This window comes from Trachemys scripta, chromosome 18 (genome assembly GCF_013100865.1).
Source record: "Trachemys scripta elegans isolate TJP31775 chromosome 18, CAS_Tse_1.0, whole genome shotgun sequence".
Classification (NCBI taxonomy): Eukaryota; Metazoa; Chordata; order Testudines; family Emydidae; genus Trachemys; species Trachemys scripta.
In genome coordinates, this window is record NC_048315.1 from 8,779,568 (window position 1) to 8,799,144 (window position 19,577).

General features: G+C 41.9%; 1 protein-coding gene across 14 annotated transcripts in view; it reads right to left on the reverse strand.

Moving 5' to 3' along the window:
- MSI2 (musashi RNA binding protein 2) overlaps positions 1-19,577 on the reverse strand; it is a 388,856-nt gene that overhangs the window by 321,339 nt on the left and 47,940 nt on the right. The window lies entirely within an intron of this gene.

The window sequence follows — 19,577 nt, forward strand, 5'->3', positions numbered from 1 at the left end:
GCCTGGACAGGGCCATTCTGAGGACAGGGAGGCGGGGGAAAAATTATCTTCATTGTCCCCTGACCATACGGCCCCTTCCTATGTTTGAAAATAACCAGGTCACAGCAACAGTAATGAATGTTGCCCATCCATCAGGAGAGTGAAGTAAATGCTCTAAAGAAAAACAAGTTCAGGCTTTGCTGGTTGGGAGACAGAAGCCCTTTAGATAACAAATATATTGTTAAATACATACTCCCTGGAACCTAAAGTCATTAAAAATGAAAGTGTTCTTTTTATCACTGAAACCTTAGGGGAAATCTTAAAAGTTCACTTCATCCTTATAAAATAACTGCCTCGCATTGTATTACTTTATTAAAACATTGAAGTAATCCTGTAAAATTTAATGCTTAAATACTTGAGTTGAGTAATCCATTTCTGCATATAAATCACGGTATGAGCAACTAAAATTGTGTAGTCTAAGACTTCAACAGTTACCTTAAACATACTGCAAGAGGTTTCCTACTTCATAGTTTTAGGCATTTCTAAGGTCCTAAGTCACCTAATATGATTCTCCTGGGAAATGCCTAGAATGAAAGACTAGCTATTCCTCCATCAGGGTTTACAGTACTATACTCTCTATCAGGGTGGCCAACCTGAGCCTGAGAAGGAGCCAGAATTTACCAATGTACATTGCCAAAGAGCCACAGTAATAGGTCAGCAGCCTCCCCCCCCCCCCACTCCCAGAGCCTCCCGCCCACCAGCAGCCTTGCCAATCAGTGCCTCCCCCTTCCCTCCCCGCACCTTCTGATCATCTGTTTCATGGTGTGCAGGAGTCTCGGGGGGGGGGAGGGGGAGGGGGTGGCAAGGAGGGGTGGGGGCAGGGCCTGTGGCAGAGCCAGGGGTTGAGCAGTGAGCACCCCCCCCCCCCGGCACATTGGAAAGTTGGCGCCTGTAGCTCCAGCCCTGGAGTTGATGCCTATACAAAGAGCCACATAACTTCTGAAGAGCTGTATGTGGCTCCAGAGCCACAGGTTGGCCACCCCTGCTCTCTATAATTAAGGCCCCGATCCTGAATAAATCCTATATAGGTGAACCTCTCAGTCTGTATAAAGCCATTGGGGCTTTAATGGGGCTCTGCAGTGATCCAGTTTGAAGACTGGGGCTTTAATGTGTTCCATAGGATTATAGCATTGCCAATCAGTATAGGACTCAATTTCCATCTCCAAAGCTACAGACATATACCTGAATCTTTAGTGTTAAGAAATACTATATCCTTTGCTGAACTGCTATATAAAAAAAAAAACAAAAAGTTTTCAAATGAAATTAAGTCCCACCCACACACAGAACGCCACTCTGAATACAAATCAAAGGATAAGGGATGGATCTGACCCAAGTGAAGGACTTTCTCAAGCTTAATAGGAAAGTCCAAATAAAGTTTGGAACTGAATCCAGACCTGAACTTGCCCCGAAGTTTCAGAGAGTTTGGATCCAGCCATCAGCTTCAGACCATCTTCATGTGTGGGATTTTCAAAAGCCATCAGCATCAACCTAATGCTTCTCCCAATAAAAACGTTAAGCTTGACTTCAATGGGGGCCATTAGGCCAACACTGAGCACTTTTGAAAATCTCATCTAAAATACAGATGAAAAGAAGCGGAGGAGTGAGAAAGGTGAGGCCTCCCAGAGCAGAGCATGAAATCTAATTCAGATGAGTTACTGGGTGTTCTTGAGTGCTATCCTTTGCTCTATCCTGCTCACGCATCAACCTGTTTTAACCCCTTCCTGTCAAGAAAAGGAAAGGTAGGCAAGCATGTCTTTGTTGTTGTGAGAGTCCAGCCCAACTGCTTCCATTGAATGGGAAACATCAACACAACAGACACCAGAGTAGCATAAACCTAACATCTTAAAACTGCTATAATCTGGTTGGGACTAGATTCTGGATTCTAAATATCTGATGGGAGGTAATGCAGGGAAGAGAAGGAGTTAATCTTCATCCAAGGTCATTATAAATTGCCCAAGGCAGCTAGAGAAGTAACAATTTCAAGCACTGACATGGTCTATGTATTCAATTGGGAAGATAAATATGGCTTCAAAACCTGCCTCCAATTGCATATTTTCCTGTTAAGTGGGCGTACACGATGTCCGTGTCCCAATGAGGTGTTGTGCCAACATCCCTTAGAGCCACATCAAATATAATTTTCAAACCAATTAGCTCAAAAAGCATCAAAACCAAAGCAATGCCTTCCACATTCTAATTACTAGAGCATCCTATTCAATTCTTAATGAGAGAAGAGACAAAGGCAGTATATGTATTAGGGTCTACTTCAAGAATTCTTTTTCTTTTACCAAACAGATCCTCTTTTGTTCTGGTTAAACACCAATTACTCCGTTTTCTCTAACATGCAAATCAGCTGAAAATAGGGCACGATGTATCTCGATCCTGCGCTACTGCAAGTTTGAATGAAAAGGGGGGGGGGGGGAAGCAACCCTCTAGGGGTTTTCAATTCCAAGTACTTTGTACTCTGATAAAGCTCTTTTCAAAGAGCTTTTTGTATTATCTGTGGCAGTTCCCATAAGCAGCAATTTTACTATTACATAAAAAAAATAGCACATTTAAGGTGTACAATATAACCAAGGGAAGCAAAAGTAGCCAACAAAGCTGTTTACATGTAACTCTTAGTCGTTGCGCCCTACTGTGAACAACACAACTCAGGAACATTATGAGCATTGTACCGAGGGAAATAGTTATAGCGGAGCTGGGGAGGAGTGGGGGGGAAGAAGTCGGATTTATAATACATTCTCTTGTACAACTTGGAGTTTTCATAAAAGATGCTGGATTGTCCATTCTGGGAAGCAGACTCTTGTGCCTTTAGAAAAGGTAAAACATGGGCAGCAGGGCTGATCAAACTCCCTGCCATACTATCTTCTCATCACCGTCTTGACTTTCCTGGGAAGAAATTACATCTTCTGCTTCCTTTTAACAGAATGGGAATACAGTCCCTACCACATCACTGCAGTTTTATGACAGGTCTAGTTTGGGGCCTGTGTATTACGGTCCACATACCTGTTGACTTCTGCTATCCCGGCAGTGTGGGCAAACAGTTTGACACTTGAACTCCATTGCCCATACTTTATGTATATTATGGGGATAAATAACAGACTTCAGTCTTCTCCAGTGCTGTGCCCAGCCATCCTGACATAATTACACCCCAAAATAATGATGGCCCAATGTGATCATGCTAAATATTTACTTTAGAATCTAAACCGATAGCTTGTCACATCTCTTGTCAATACTATAGCAATTTTGTAACTGATAGCAACATGCGGACAGCGTAAAGAGGATCTGTTATCTCTTTCTAAACTTTTTACTGTTAAAATCTCTGAATGTAACAACTTGTGTGCACACACCCCCACCTACCCACAGACTGACAGAGATAGGTGGGAAACAGTTTTCCTGTCACACATGAAAAATTTTAGATTTCTGAAATTTTCCCCATCCTGAATCAGGAGAAAAAGTTGAAATTTTTGAAATTTCCATGAACCAACAAGTCCAAAAAATGTTTGGTTCATGTTAAAACAAAATATTTCATTTTGATATTTTTGAAGTATTTTTAATGTTAACCATATTTAAAAAAAAAGTTTGGATCATAATTCGCTTAAATTTTGAAACAAAGTAATTTTAAACTAAAAACCAGAAGCTGGCAATGTGAAAATGTCAAAATGAAGTGTTCTGACAATTTAAAAACAATCATTTTTGTCAATAAATCAATAAATTTGTCAAAACTGACCCTTTCCCACAAGATGTTTCAGTTTTGATTAAATCAAATTTTTTAGACAAAAAACTTCTAATTGAAAAATCCCAACCAAGTCTCCCTATGTGCACATGCACACACAGTGAATTTTTTTCCACTTCTCTGGAGAATGGCTTAGGCCCCAATCCTGCAATTTGATTTGCGTGGACAGACCTCTGAACCCAGAGTGCCATTGAAATACTCTGTGTGGGTTCAGGAGTACACCTATACAAAGCTCCTTGCAAGATCTGGGTATTAGGTTGGTGGAGCAGGACCTGCAGTGCTGTGTAGTGCACAATCCAGAGCACGTTGCTGGCACTTCAACATGAACAAAAATTACAAACAAAACTTTGCACCCATGTTGAGTAGGGCAAGTTGCAGAAAGAACGCATTTTTACAGCCAGAAGTGTTTTAAAAATCAAAATATATTTTCCTTGTAAGTTAAAAAGAAACACAAACACACACAAAACCACCACCGAGCGGAGTGGATGATTCATCTTTGTTTAAGATCTCAGAAACATTCTAGAAAACATGGAAACAGAAGGTCAAAGTAGTAAAGCAGGAAGCAGTGGCTTTAACTGATTATCCCACATGATGTGCTTTGTGGTGTAACTCAATTACACAGAACACAACCACATCACTTAAAAAAAAAAAAAAAAGAGGGAGGGAGTCAGACAAAACTTGATAATACAAGTGACCGAACAGTCTATCAGGTCAAATACAAAGCAGACCCGTTCTTATCTACCTAGGCTGGTATTTTTAACCAAGCTTCTGGGACATGAGAGTTGGACACTTAACTCTTAGGATGCGTTGAAAATCCCTGCTGCATCTTTTTAAATGGTCAAAGGTATAATGCATCTAAAAAACGGCTCAATATATACGACTAAGGTACAACCACCATTACTTGCGTTACTGAAAGACATTTGTAGCTAAATATTAGAAAGTGATAGATAGATTACATACACTTCACTTCAAAGAGACTAACCATACTGTATTATAATTCTTCGTCTATATACCCAGCCAAAAACATGGCAGATTAGTCTTTTCTGCCAAACATTATATAGTCAGTCAATCTTATAAAAACTTTTGGCCCGTTTTGCTGGCTTTTAATATGTTTTTGATTTATGTCCTTTTGGGGATTTTTTCAAGTAGCTCAGAAGAAAGCATTCTTGTAATTCCAGATTCCGCATGGTCTTTAAAGAGACACCCAACGTAATAAATCTGAAGTTTCAAACTGCTACTGTATCACCCATGAGTGAAAAGTATTGCAGCTTGTGTTGACTGTTGCTTCCCGGTCAGAAATGCACTGCACTGCACAACACTGTTTACTTTACTATTTTATTATTGCATTTACTGAAGTTTCATACACATTTTCTTTAGATAAAAATATACCATAGAAAATAGAAAAATAGAAAATTAATGGAGATATCCCATCTCCTAGAACTGGAAGGGACCTTGAAAGGTCATCGAGTCCAGCCCCCTGCCTTCACTAGCAGGACCAAGTACTGATTTTGCCCAGATCCCCAAGTGGCCCCCTCAAGGATTGAACTCACAACCCTGGGTTTAGCAGGCCAATGCTCAAACCACTGAGCCATCCCTCCCCCCATACATGAAGCAAGTTACTAAGTCTCAGATTGGCCACCTACAGCTCTTCATTCATACTGTAAGTCACAGAACTCCAGGAGCAGAGTGACTAAGTAACCATGAGCTGGCTAGCACGAAGAGCCATGCTTTTCCCCCTCTATTTGTAGTACAGTTGTATCTAGAGGCCCCTAACCAAAATTGGTGCCCCACTGAGTTAGGTGCTGAAGCAATCCTAGCCCAAACAGCTTCCCATCTAAAAAGACAAGACAAAATGGGGAGGAGAGGAGGAGTAGAATGAATCCAATTTTACACATCAGGCCTGGTTTACACTTGAAAATTATACTGGTATAACTATGTTGATTAGAGGTGTCATTTCTTACTGATTAAGTTATACCAGTACAAGTCCTCATGTAAATGCAGTTATATCAATATAATGGTGCCTTTTAGCGGTATAACTTATTCACCTTCCTGTATGGGAATAGTTAGACCAGTATAAACTATCTTTACACTGATATAATTGCAGCCACACAGGGTATCATACCACTAAGAATACCAGTACAGTTAGAGCGGTACAAATTTCTGCTATCAATGAGATTTAGGGCACAGAACTTTAGGCACGTGAATAGCTCCAACAAAGCCAACTGGCCTACTCGTGTGCTTAAAGTTAGGCAGGTTACTTAACTATCTTGCTGAATCTGGAACCAAAGTAGTCTGCCCAAAGTCATGCAGGAAGGCTGTGGCAAAGCCAGGCAGTTAACCCAAACTCATGTCCCAGTCTAGTGCCTTCGCCACAAAACCATCCTCTCCTTTCTCTTTGAGGACTCTACTGTGCCAAGCCCATCCCTGGCCTTATTCTTGCTGAGATGTACAGCTTATTCACGCGTTTTAGAGATGCATGTAATGTAATTGCTTCAAAATTTAATTGCATGTAACTGTAACTATAAACACTCCTTATTTGCGTCAATGTGATTTGGGAGAGGGGGGAAATAGTACCCTGAAAGAAACCTGAAAATGGAATTGAAAATGAGTAACAAACCATGCAAAGTAATAAAAACCAGCAATTAGTCTAGTATGTACATAGATATTATGCTTATTTCAGTTAACTACCGAGAACTAGGGATAACTGCAGGGCACTGTAAAATGTTCATTCTTTTCCATTAATTGCTGTTAGATTCATTATTTGGTATCTCATACCAGCCTCAGCCTGCTTTAATAATTCTTTACTCTATTTACTTTAGCCAGGTCGCTGCAAAAGACGTGCTTTTAATGGGAGCATCTCAAGAGGCGTTAATGGATGTTCGGCAAGACACCAGGCCATTCCTGAAAGCACCTCTTTTGTTTTCTTCTTTAAAACATGCAACTGACAACCTAACTTTGACAAGCACACCACAAAATTAAGTCTAAGAAGAGCCAGTCTCAACAGCGCTCCTTCCCATAACTGAAGAACATTTCATTGCTAGATAATTAGATTAATGAAGTCCTGTCTCATGGAACCACAAGCAAGCAAACAAACAAAAATTGTATTTGAAGAAATAAACTGGGAGAGCACCAGACCTGGGGCCCAGTGTTTCTTTGCTTTGTTTCCAGTGCCCTTTACACACACACACACACACACACACACACACACCCCAATAAGGAAAATGGCTCCGACATTGGTAGACATTGCTCCCCCTCCCACCACAAGCCTCGGCCTGCACTACTGAAGACAATGGAGTGTTGCCATTTCAACAAGAGCAGGTTTGGGGTTCATGGGAAATGAGATAAGTAGCAACTACAACTGGGTCACTGTTACTGGTGTTAGCTGAAGGCTCAGGAGAGAAAAATTCTCTCTCAAGTGGGTCTGTGCAAGACCTAAACAAAGCATTCAGCAAACTCCGCGAGAAAGGTCACTTTCCCTGAAGTGCAGGCATAAGCATTGGCAGAATTGAGCCCTATTTACCCCATATGTTTAAAACATTTTTTTTTAAATATTTAGCTGCCTTAAGTGAACACTAGAAAACTATACTCCTGATGGTTACATTTAGAAAAAAGCTGATCCTAACAACGTGCTGCCCTTTTAACCCTTTCATCAGTGGATCTCAAAAGGGATATATAACCATGATGAATTAAGCTTTCCAACATACATGGAAAGTAGATATTAGATCTCCATTTTTCAGAACGGAGAAGGTAGAGAGAAGCTAAGTGATCTACCTAAAATTTCACAGGGAAAAGAACCCACGACTCCCAACTCCCAGTCCTCTACTTTAACCACTAGCCCTGCCCTATATAAAGGACAACACCAACTGAACATGAATTATTGGTTAATAAATAATGGGTGCTGCTCTGGTGTATATGAACTGGTCTTCTGTTTCAAATCTGTGCTGCCAAGCCCTGGCTACGATCTTGGGCTAAATATGCAAATAACCATCTTCTTCCCTTCCTGTCAGGTTAACCCTTTTGGCATTTGCATTCCACACTCCCAAGGGATGAATGTCTGGTATGCTTTTTTTGTTGTTGTTGTTTTTTTAAAAGATCAGCTGTCAGCCATGAGAAGTGAAGATCCAGTGAACAGGAGTTAGAACCATACAGTTGGAATTGTGCCAGCGAATGCAAGTCCGGTGCTACTGCATTTTATCTGCTTGATGCCTCAGTCAGTAAAAGATGAAAACTTCACATTACATATATAAAAACACTCACCATAAAATTAAAATAGGCGTTTTAAAAAAAAACCCTATCTAAAATAAAAGGGAAGGAAAAGCTTTTTCCAAATGATGCATGTTAAGGTACAGCTTCACATGGAGGGGGAAATTTAGCAAACCCCAGTCCCGAGAATTAAAATGTGCATTCATTTTGTATACTGCCTTTCAGATGAATGATCTCTCTAAACGGTTTACAATGTGAAATAATACATAATTGCTAAATTAAATGAGCAACAGCACAGGGAGAAAAGGAATAAGGAAGAGAAAAAAAAGATAGCAGCATCTGATATTGGAAGCACAAGCAGACTCTTCAGAGGAGAAGGCTCTGGGAGGGAAGTGTCAGATGAGGAGGTGGAAGGGACAAGATTGTAAAGGTAGGCTGAGGCAAGAGTTAAGTCCTTTGGTTAAGTCCTTTGACTGGGACTCAGAAGATCAAAGTCCCCGACTCTGTCACAGACCGCCTGTGTGACCTTGGGCAAGTCAGTTAAACTACCCTATTCCTCAGTTTCCCATTTGTAAATTGGAGATACTTCCCATCTCCCACCCCTTGTCTGCCTTGTCTATTTAGTTTGTAAATCTCTCAGGCCAAGGACCCTCTCTTATTATATGTAAGTGCACATGACAGTGCCGAGCACAACGGGCTTGGTTGAGCCTCTCGGCTCTACTGCAACACAAATGAATAGTGAATAAGGAGGACAATTTTGAGCTAAAGGCCAATAAACAAGCAGGCAAAAAGGAAGGTAGGGAGAAAGACTTCTTTTAGGCCACAAAAACTGAGCCTGACACTTTCTTTCAAAGGACTTTTTCTGACACACAGACATTAATGGGACTGGTTAGCTTAACTATTCCTCCAATGTTTCACTCAGTAACCAGTTTTGGTGCACAACAGGAGTGCAGGGTTGCATATCATACCTAACATTTTTATTTACAGTATATGCCTCCTGCACAGCATACTGCCTGCAAGGAGTTGGAAACTCTAGCATCCACCCTCCGTAGTTATTATTCAACAACAAATGAGCACTATATTTAGAACTTTTTCCATGCAGTGGCCGTATCCAAGGGCCATTGAGCTGGGAGGCGTTCAAAGGTTAAACGAGTCAGTCGGACATGAGAAAAAAAAGCAGCGTTTGGAGCCATGTGCCCCCCCATCCCACCTTCAGGGGCTGTAGGGACGTGCTGGCCGCTGCTGGGAGCCGTGTGAAGCCAGGGAGCCTGCCTTAGCCCCGCTGCACCGCCAACAGGGAACCGCCAGAGGTCAGCACCCCAATCCCCTGCCCCAGCACTCCATACCCCCTCCTGCACCCCAATCCCCTGCCCCAGCCCTGAGCCTCCTCCCTGAGCCAGCACTCCATACCCCCTCCTGCACTCCAACACGCTGCCCCATTCCGGAGCCCCATCCTGCACCCAAACTCTCTCCTAGAGCTTGCACCTATCACCCCCCCTGCACCCTAACCCCAGGCTCAGCCTGGAGCCTCCTCCCACATGCTGTACCCCTCGGCACCAGGCCAGAGCCCACACCCCCATCCCCAGCCCTGTGAAAGTGAGTGAGGGTGGGGGAGAGGAAACGACAGAGGGAGGGGGAAATGGAGTGAATGGGATGGGGCCGAGGAGTAGGGGCGGGGCAGATCTTGGGTTGCACTTAAATTCAACAAGTGATCTTATGTATAAAAATGCTGAAGACCACTGATATAAAGGAATAACCTGGTTATCAAGCCACAGAATAAGCTGCTGTCCTCCATGTGGACAAGCCAATAGAAGGGGGATATGCCACTTTTTGCAAGCATGTTAGAGTCAACTTCTCGGTGCATCAGGCCTATATCTCCCCCTGCCTGTAAACGAAGGATAATGTGTCTGTATTTCCCCCTCAGAGGTAGGAAATTTGAGGCTCAAATTATGTTTGCAAAGCACTTTCAGATCTCTGGATTAAAGAAGGATTCATGTTTAGAACCCTCACATGCTAGGATATGGTAAACAACATTAAATTGTAAAAACCAAAACAAAGTGCATACATGTGTGCGAAGCATTACTACTTATTTTCTACTGCATTACATGAAAGAAACAAACATTTGGGTCCTATTAATAAAAAATATCATTTCAACAAAGTCATACAAGCCAGAAGGCAGTCTTGGCTAATCAGCACCTTCAGCATCTGTATCCCTCCGCACCTCTCTTCTGAGTATTCGTGAAACATGATGAGCAGGGCTGGTAGACTAGCGTCTGAGGACAAAGAGCTAGGAGGCAGGGAAGCAACAATATTTACATATTACAGATCATTTCCACAGCCACAATGGAACCATTGTCTTCAGAGAGGTTTGGTATGTTTGGAACATTTGTTAGTTATTTCTAAACATGCAGGAGGGAAAGTAGTTAAAACTAAAAGAGATACTCGCATGCATAATTAATCTTTATTTTGACGGCCTACATTTCTTTTAAAGGCTTGTAAGGATTATATTATATTCCCTGTGCTCAGGGCACCTTTGTTAGGAAATGATAATGTCAGAGGTATTAGAGGAGAGCTCAAGGATGGTAACCCGGGAAGCCTAGCACCATTAGCACTTCAGTGGGTGGATGTGCTGACCTCAAATGCTTAAGCCACGGCAGGAAGGGTGTGGTGCCAGAGATGAAAGACTTATCCATCATGTTGCCTGGATAGCAGACATAAGGAAGTTTTACCCTCCTTTTTAAATATGGGAGGGTGGAGTTTAAAATGAACCTCACTTCTCATAGAATATTAAAAGGAGGCATTTTATTAAAAAAGAGTTTTAAAATGCAGAGTATGACAGCTGGACCTGTAAACATTAAAGTATCTCGCTACATGCAACTGGCAGCATGGCTTAAAAAGGTGTTCCAGCTGCAATCCAACTCTGAAGAGTATCAATGCTGTCAAAAAGCTGCAGTGGATTTTTAGGTTCTCCCTTCTGTAGCAATGGATTGCTGTATACTGCACGTGTCAGCAAGACAGGAAGTTCTCACGCTTAGTTACCAAAGTGCATCATAAATTAAACTTAAAAAAAACTAACTCACCCACATTTGGCATCTTATAGTGAAGGAAGACCTATGGTTTCGTGGTTAGAGCCTAGCACAGAGTTATGATTGGACTGTCTTCTCACTGGAACCCTGATTCCTTATTGAGACCTTTAAGCACTACAGATTAATTATTATTATTAACAACAACAATAGGGTTCTAGTCAGCCAGCAACCACACCTTCTGTACCAATTATGAGTCACAGCTCAGTGCCTTGGTTTACCTATCTGTAAAATGGGAACAGTACTAACCTAGTTCACAAGGTGTTTTGAGGATTCAGTTTTTAAAGACATTTGAGAACTGGTGCACTGTCATTGCAACTCTCTTTATGTCACCTTCTGTGCAAAGAGGCACAAAGACGCCTATAGCTATAATATCCAACAATCCAAAGCTGCTTTCTGACAGGCAAGAGGAAAAGTCTTTGTTGCACAAGTCCAAGTATACAGTTACCCACGCATCACTAAAATGTGTTTAACCCATGTCAGCTGTATGTAAAGTGGCTTACAGCACTCCAGACAACTGCCAGGGTAACAAACGGTCGCCTAGGTGACAAACTAATGACCCTTCTATCAAGCTCGCACCAGCATCATATGGCCACCATCGGACACTGCTGCTCATAATGCTAAGTGTGGGAGGGGAGAAATAGAATGAAATAGTGTCATTGTGGATTTGGAAAAGCGGCAGGCTTACCCTGGGCTGAGCATGCCAAACAGACTTGTATACAACTCTGTACTCAAGAGATCATTGCCAGCTTGGAAAGGTCCCTGCTGCATTACCAGAGGGCAAAGTGCTGGGCAACCCTGGACTTCTCCATCAGGCCTTTTGGAGACCTGAGCTCTAGTCCCAGGTGCACCAGTCATTCACTATGCAGCAATGGACAAGTCACTTAGGGGGGATTTTCAAAGTGACCAAAGAGAGTTAGGTGCCCAGCTCCCAATGAAATGGGGGTTTTGGTGACTAATTCCTTTAGCCTCCTCTGAAAATCCCAGCCTGGATCTCTGACTTAGTTTCCCCATCTGTGAAATGGGGATAATACTTACCTACCTACCTACTATGAGGCCATCTAAAGCACTTAAAGATGTTAAGCATTACACGATGCTAAGTATTTTTCTTTTCCTGCAGAGCACTACCATCTTACAGTTACACAGCACCTTCCAAACACCAGCCACATCTTGGCACTGCATATATTAATACAATAATATCATTCTGAAAGGCCTCAAAGCACTTTAGAAGCTAGAGTCACATCCCAGCAGCAGAGAGAAGCCCAAGAACACTGGAAGAAAACCACGGTCCTCTGGCGAGATATCCACACAAAGCCTCCGTTTTAAATCTCACCTTAAAGACACCCCAATCTCAAAGTGAACTACATGGTTTTCAACATAAAAGGATGAAGGGCTTAGTCAACCCAGCCAAAGTCTGAACCTGTGGTTCCAAGGAATCAAGGTATTTCAAACCTGATGCTTACAACACTAAGCCATCCTCGGTGGAATACCTCTACTGCAACAGTGGTTTGTTAAATGTCAACAGGCTGAGCAAACCTGGACGTTGCTGTGTAGCTCTTAGAGAGTTAGGAAAAATTTCAGGAAAGCAAAGACAGGCACAGCCAGCACAAATCCACAGAATGAGCGATCAATACTAGATGAAGCTTAAGTTATAGCTAAGTCTTTAGTGACAGATATGCCATGGCCTCAGTACTCTGGGCCCCAAAGGCAGGTGATCAACAAGACATACAGAGTTGGCTTTAGTTAATGGGTTCTATTTAGTGGTATAATAAATAGCAACAAGATTTCACAGGTTCTCTTTGCCAGATGAACCAGGGAAACATATTCCACTTTCCCTACTAACAACAGCTTGGTCAAGAGAACTAGGCATGTTATTCTGCTCCGAAAGAAAGAGCACAGACCGTCAAAAACTGATGGTATGAAGAACTACGACTGGGCTCCTAGGCACTCTGACACTAATCATAATGTATCCTGGCTAGATAATAATTTGCAGTAGCAGAAGTGATTCCAGATACCTCTGGCTTGGAAAGAGTTACAAGCAGCCTCCTTGCCTTTTGGGAAGCTGGACAGCATCAGCTTATCAGCTGCATAAGATTTCCTTGATGCGATGAGAGGAAGGAAATACAGTCCATGATTCATTTGTTTGAAAGAGTTGGGTTCAGCTCCAGGCTTGTAACACCAGCAGACTCACTAAATCTTCATGTCAAGCCCATTAGGTCGGTTGTAACAATTTAAAGTGTTGAAATATATTTGTTAAGACTATGTAATAATGCATTAATTAAACCTGGACTTGCCAAACCCTGCTTGCTACAGAACCAGCTCCGACCAGCAGCTGGGGTCGGAATTCCTGCCCCAGTTCATTAGAACTAGTTTAAGATGACAAGCAACCTCACTCTAATGACGACAGCTTGGTCAAGTGAGCTAAGTGTGCTATCCTCCTTTGTCTGGCCCTGAGACAAAATAAAAGTCCAAGAATCTACGTTTAGGCTCATTCACGTAGAACGGAACGGAACAACTAGGTGCAAAAAGCCAAGAGCTTTCACCTTCCCATTATCCATGGTAATATTTTTCCAAAATCGCATGATTGGATAAGAAGAGGTAGCGAGAGAAAAAAAGAGGTCTTAAAAAAAAAAAAAAAAAAAAAAAAAAAAAAAAAAAAAGGTAAGAGGGGCTGCAGTAAAAAGAAAAAGAAAAAATGTCTTTAAGAAAGCATGAACCTTCCCACATACCAGTGTTATCTTGAAATTAAGGCTATGTCNTCCATGATTTAACCAAATGTGTTTTCCCCCATCCCATGTCCCCTACACATGGTTTCAGATAGAAAAGCTCTCTCACAGTGCTGCATCTATTTCCCACTCCTTGGCTCGTCGTCATGTGTGAGTAAGTAAATATTGAAGGTGGGTAAAGAAACTACATTTGGTCACTAGAAGTGCAATGTAGGTCTCCAATCTCAGGGTCAGGGAATGCACATCCACCTAAAGAAAACTAGGAAGGGGAGCATCCAGCCAGATCCAAAAAGGGTTTAAACTGAGAACCCTATCATTTCTGCTCTCCTTGCACTGCTCCCTATCATCGGCTTTTAAACAGCCAGGAATAAATAGTTTCCATTATGTTTTTCCATAAACTTCGCTTTGATCACTGGGATAAACGTTTCTTGCCTTTCCCTAAAGTAAGAATAAACTTTTCCACTCATGCTCATACCAAAACACAAAATGTCTGAAAGGAGGGCACAGAATAAATAAAAAAAAAAAATTCGGAAATAGGCAGAGAGTTTGGGAGTTAACCAAAAGCACTAGCTTGCTTAAGAAGCAGGCAAGCTGTGGCTTGCAGTTTGCAATAGGAGCTCAACATAATTCAAGATGAAATGGAAAATCACCCTCTAACTAAGAGGTTTAACCAAGATTAAGATGCAAAATAAATTAAAGCATTACTCAGCTCTTCTTGCAACTCTCTTTTCATGTCCTATCACATCCGCTCTGGCACATCTGTACACACCATAAGACAGATTCAAGCCAGGTGAACCAAGGCAAGATAAAAGCAGATTTTTTCCCCCACTGCATCCAATATATAAAAATTTCCTGTGTCCAGCTCAGGCAAATATCAGACACACTACTCTGGGAGGATTTCTGTACTCTCATGTAATGAAAGGATATTTCCATACTAATATTTGTGAAGGAGTGTTTTGCTTGTTAGGAGATTACAAGAGACTGAATCCTTTTGATCTTACACTTTACCCTCCCTGATAGAAAATTGTCTGAGTCACTTACTTCGGTGGATTGCAGCTCTCACAATATTTATAGCTCCTAGTCTGGGAACTAATTAGCGGAATATACCAACATTAGACCCAAGATAGGGATTTGGGAGCATTGTAGGAGGCACCACGTTTCTAGTCACAGAGCCATAAAATGTAAGGTCAGTACAGACCCCCGATCATGTAGTCAGGCCACCACCACCACTCAGCACCCACAAACTAAACCCAACAACTGAAATTAGATTAAGGTATTACAGCTCTCAGGTAACTGAACTGTTATGTGCCACAGGCAGAGAATAGGAGCGACTGAGTTGCACCACTGCCTGGGGCTCCTGCAATAGCAGAAAATGGATTAAGTGAGATAGACCCAGATAATCCTGGCAAGTGATCTGCACCCCACGCTGTAGGGGAAGATGGGGGGGTGGGAAACAAAACAAAAAAACCACAACCCAAGGTAACTGCTAATCTGACCTGGGGCAAACTCTTTCACAACTCCACATATTGCAATTGGATCCTGAGCATATGAGCAAGAACCACCTAGCTGAGCACCTGAAAGAAAGGGAGAGAAAATGCCTGGTGCCACCTCAGAGCCCACCCAGTGTTCCGTCTCCAGCCGCAGCCATCTCTGAGGATTCAGAGAAAAGAAAAGAAAAAGAAAAAATCTACAATAGATTTTTAGGGGGACGGGCGGGAGGGATCCCTTTCCTGACCCTTGTTGGACACAGGTAGACATATGTCATATATGCCTTGGGGTGCAGCTTTATGTTGTTTCCTTAGGACAATGTTACTTTATGGCTACAGAGAGGTTTCTTGGGTTCTTTGAGTAACCCATTGAGAGAGTTCTCCAACCACACCTGTTGGGAAAATGACTTTTCTGGGTGTAGCAGCAGATCAAACCAGGGAGCTTATAGAGAAAGCAGACTACCGAGGAATGAGAAAGAGGAAGTAGCACAGTGACACAGAAACATGGCTGATCCTACTGGTAGGCAGAATTGTTTTTAAACAGCTCTGAATAAGGTTGGTGCCAGAAAGAGTGTCTCTCTCCCGAGAAACCCTAATCTCTGTTCTTCCATTAACTTTTAAGGATGTTAACATACCGAGTCTGGAGAACTCTGGTCAAAAAGAAGGCCTCTCTAACTACTGCAGCACCACTGCTATATACTGTGCCTGGCACAATGGAGTCCTGGTCCACGACTAGGGATCCTAGGTGTTACGGTAATATAAACAGTATTAACAACCAGAACGTGTCAGAGAATTCACCATAACATACCAAGAAGTGCCAGACTATGTATAACAGCAATGGAAGTGTTAATACCAGCTGCCCTTGGTGCATGGCATGCTAGTAAATGAAGTGTAAGAAACAAATTTATCCAGATTTCCTTCCTTCCTCCTGTGACAATTCAGTAAGCATTAAAAAATTTACATTTAACAAATCAGCATTCGAATTTTAACTAGAACAGGTGTTCCAGTAAAGAAAATGCTTCCTTAACGGCTTACCAAACCTGCTTTCCTCATGTACTGCTTTCTTCTGGTGGACAAGACAAGAACTTGGTAAATTTTGCTTTTAGAAGGCATGGTAGCCCAATACCAATTTGAGTCTAAAGAAGAAGTCTTCCTACAGACTCAGTAAAACCCCAGCTGATTTAAAAACTGTCATAACAAGTACACTTACAAAGACAGAACTTTTATTTGTACTTATGCGTGCAACAGGATTTAAACTGCAAGTTGACTCCTGCAAAGCAGAAGGAAGATGTATACACACTCACGGCTTATTCCCCCACAGGCAGCTTGACCGACCTATAAATTATAGCCATCTTACCGATATGCCCAACCTTAGGCAATGCTTAAGAGGAGGCCCAACTGAGATGGAAAACTACAGCCTCTGAAACACTTCATCTTGCAAAGCCCCCCAGTCAAGCAGTTAAAATATATACATCATTGTCTCTGGATCCTGGATAGCACAAAAAAACTAGTTTAGACAGAGCTCAGTTAGCTCTGTATGGCAGAGCTCTATTAGCCAAGCCTTCCGAACAGCAGAAATCTAATTAGAAGGAATAAAAATTACGAAGACTTCCAGCAATGAAATCATGGAAAGACTGACATTAAAATAAATGCAGCCTGACCTGCCAGACTAAAATCTCGCATCTAAAATTAGGATAAGTGGTGTTAATTTTTTTTAATTAATGTTTATTGCAAAGCCAATATGAAACAAGCATATTCGCGGAACGTTACCAGAGTAAAATCTTTTTAATGACTAAGGCAGGCCATTCATGTTAGTAGGATGCCAGTGTAAATTAGAAACGAGAGGATGGAGTTTCTGGAAAAAGCTCGTTTTAGATGCATGCACATCCACAACAGGTTGGGATATTGACCAAACTTCTCCTGTTCGTTGGTTTTTGGCCAAATACTAGTGCTTAAGGAGGACCCAGCCAGCCTTGATACTTAAACACTGCATTTTATCCACTGGGTAGGTGGCTTCTCAAGGCAAGATCTCTCACAGACTCCTCCATCAGCCATCCTTTCAACCTGGGATGCCGCAGTAGTCCAGACTACTTGTGAGTGCCTGTCTTAATCCCTACCACATGTCTTGGACTTGGTAGAAGAAGAGGGGGAGGAAGGGAAAGGCATGCAATGAGAATTCCACACACTCCAGTTTAAATATATACATCATTGTCTCTGGATCCTGGATAGCACAAAAATCCTAGTTTAGACAGAGCTCAGTTAACTCTGTATGGCAGAGTTCTATTAGTCAAGCCTTCCAAACAGCAGAAATCTAATTAGAAGGAATACTCCTGAATGCAGGGGCCAAATGCCTCATTCCACTAAGGACATATTTGCTCCTGTGCAGCTATCCAAGAGCTGAGCTCTGCCACATATCCACACAGCCACCGTTCCCCAACGGACTAAACAGAAGTCAGATCAGGGCTAACTGGTAACGAGACCAGGATGGTGGGCAGAGCAAAAAGATACTAGCTAAAAAGTTCTAATTATCTTCCAAATTAAGTTTAAAAAGGAAACAACTCTCAACTCCTCCCAAGCCCTCTGCTACCTTCTAAGCAGCTGGAAAATAGTTTTCCACGCCTATTGACCATCTTTTTTTCATTTAAGCAAACAGTTTTTACTCCCCTGCCTTTCTAACAGGGCTCAAGTTGATAGGACCTTCATTCGCTTCCTTATCTGAGCACCAGAATCTCCTACTGTACTAGCAGGAGTGGACTCCACTTTCAGCTGCTGAGAAAGCAGTAAAAGGAACTCAGTGCTTTTTGGAGGATTTTCATCTGCAGTTGATTTACCCACGTTAATGTAAAAGCCCATCAACATGCACATACTTGTCTTCTTGCTAGCAGATGCATCGGCATGTAACCGTATAACCAATAAATGGATTAAGATTTATTGGAAACTGACAGTCACAAAGAAATTTCTCCCAACTCCTCAATACTGTGCAATTTATATCCAATATGTTTGGAACATGTCAATAAAATATTTATTGTTATATTGTGCCTCTCCCAACTGTTGTCTCTTTCCTCTTGGCAGAGGTTAGCGACTCCCCCTCACCAGTCTGTGTATATATTATAGAAACTCTTTCAAAATGGATTGTTGGTGGGAAATGGTAATTTTGGTTTAGGAGCAGTTTATTTTAAAGTTGACTTAAAAATTCAGAGGACACTTCAGAGTAGGAAAGGGAGGCTAACTGACATTCCCCCCCCCCCCATCCCCCAGGGTTCTTGACAGTGTCCCGGTAAATGACAGAATTCTGTTGGCAACCACTTTTTCCGCTATTGTTTCCAATCACCAAAAAGACTTCAGGACACAAAACCCTGGGTCATGAGATCTAAATCCAACTTAACAGAGAGAAAACTATATATCAATACCAACTACCTGCTCCTCTGCTCAGCAAACAGAGGATGCTGGGTTAGACAACAACCTTCGTTCAATAGCTTGCCACTCTATTGATAAGTCATCCAAAGAGAAGGGATAGCAGAAGGAGTTATTGTATTCACACCCTCGGCCCCAAACATAATGGGAAAACTGATCAAAAGTGTTCTTTGTAATCATAATTATCTATCCATCCACCTTTCTCTCTTTTTGATTCCTGTCCATCACCAACGATGGAGCCAAATGAAGTCTTTCCACCATTTTATATCTTGTACCCACTTAAAGGTTTCATTCATCTCTAGCCTTTTTTGTTCTGTATCATTCTTTACTGTTTCTATCCAAGGCATCCTCAGTCTTCCTCTATTTCTAGTTCCTTGCACTCTGGTATGCATCATCATGTATCTTCATTTTCCGGGTCCATTCTTGACACACATCCAAACCATCACAGTCATCTTCCTTGAATCTTCTGTAACAGGATTATTTCTTGCCCTAATCATTTTCTTATCTCTTCAGAAAATAAAAAATAGAGTCTTGAAACGCTCAGTATTCCCTCAGCCAGTTCATTTCTGCAGCCCAAATCTTTCATCAGCTTTCCTCATACTCCATCGTTCTGACCCATACAGCAGTAAGTGTATGACAGTTGCCTTATATGTGCTGAATTTTGTTTTTAATCAAAATGTCTTTCGTTTTCCAGATCTTGCAAAGTTTTCAAATGCAGTAGCTGCTAGTCCAACTCTTCTTTTTATCTCATCTTCACAATTCCCATTCTGCAATACTAATTCTCCAAGGTACGCAAATTGTTCCACTTATTCTAATTCTTTGTCTCAGAGTTTGATCTTTAACACTTTCGCATGTCTTCCAATTGCCATAATTTTTGTCTTCTCCATGCTGC